Raw genomic sequence first — 1452 nt, forward strand, 5'->3', positions numbered from 1 at the left:
TGATCGAGATAGACTAATCTAAGAGCATGTTGTGCCAATTTTGGATGACTTGAATCCAGGGATAGTCAGACCACAAATACAGGCACATTAGTTTGAGCTAAAATCAGTAATCTTTCAGATGTTACAAATAGTAGGACAATTTGGTGGACTACCCACTGAAGATCCAAAATTGCATTTATGACTTTTTCTAGAGGTTTGTGACTCATTTAGGCAGTAGGGTGTTCCTGAAGATGCTTTGCGGCTTAAAGTATTTCAATATTATTTAGGAGATCGTGCGAAGGCATAACTAAATGCTCTGTCGTCGGGAACAGTGGCATCATGAAATGATCTTTGCTAGTGGTTTTCAGTACCGTATAACCCCTCAAATATGAAATCCAAGCTTAGAAATGACATCACATCTTTTCGAAAATTGGAGGATGAAACACTATATTAAGCTTAGGAATGGTTCAAAGATTTAATTCGAAAATGTTCGATGCATGGATTCTAACACTGGACTCAAATGGAGATATTCTATAATTGGTTGAATGGGCATATGAGGATGGTAGTTGATGCTTCTGCCAATGACACTTTGTAGGATAAATCTTATAATGAAGCATATGAGATTTTGGAAAAGATTTCCAACAATGATTATCAATATCCTACCACAAGAGTTGGGACGGGTAAGAGGGCTGTTGGTACTCTAGAGCTAGATACAATCACTTTATTGATAGTCCAAGTATCTTCTTTAGCTAATATGATTAAAATAATGAAAAGACCTACTACAGTCCAGGACTTAAAATTAGTCAAACTATCGTGTGCTTATTATGGTGAAACCATGTGTTTGATGAATGCCCATAAAATCCAACATATGTTTAATTGATGTATAGAAAGACCGATTCTTCTTGGAAGACCATTTCTTGCTACAGGCAGGACTTTAATTGATGTATAGAAAGACAAATTAATCATGAGGGTAAATGATAAGCATGTTACCTTTAACGTATTTAATGCTTTGAAATATGTTGATGTTAATGATGGATGCCATGTCATTGAGGTAATAGAAATAGTAGTGGAGGAATTCACTAGATACTGCCACATCAATTTTGACAGTGACTAAGACTCGCTTGAGCAGAGTGATATAGTAAGTCTTGAGGAATTCGGTGAATTTATGGTAGCCAAGCAGATGGTGGATAGACCAAGGATGAATTTTGAACCATTGGATTTATCAAATCAACCTTTATACCTGCCTAAACCCTTTATAAAGGAACCTCTTACATTGGATTTAAAACCATTGATGCAAGATTTGAAGTATGCATATTTGGGTGACAATAGTACTTTACCGTAGTAATTTTTGTGAAGCTAACACCCGAGTAAGAGGCAAGGTTGTTAGAAGTTCTTCGACGATCTAAGAGGGCATTGGGATGGACCCTAGTTGATATAAAAAGAATTAGCCCTGTATTCTACATGCGTAAGATT

The 1452-nt window shown here is 36.2% G+C and overlaps 1 non-coding gene across 1 annotated transcript; it reads right to left on the minus strand.

Annotated features, from left to right (window-relative positions):
• Positions 1-376: 376 nt before the first annotated feature.
• LOC121215121 (small nucleolar RNA R71) lies at positions 377-483 on the minus strand. The gene has a single exon (XR_005910852.1). It is a non-coding gene; the product is annotated as a small nucleolar RNA R71 (small nucleolar RNA).
• Positions 484-1452: the final 969 nt, after the last annotated feature.

This window comes from Gossypium hirsutum, chromosome D02, assembly GCF_007990345.1.
Source record: "Gossypium hirsutum isolate 1008001.06 chromosome D02, Gossypium_hirsutum_v2.1, whole genome shotgun sequence".
NCBI lineage: Eukaryota > Viridiplantae > Streptophyta > Magnoliopsida > Malvales > Malvaceae > Gossypium > Gossypium hirsutum.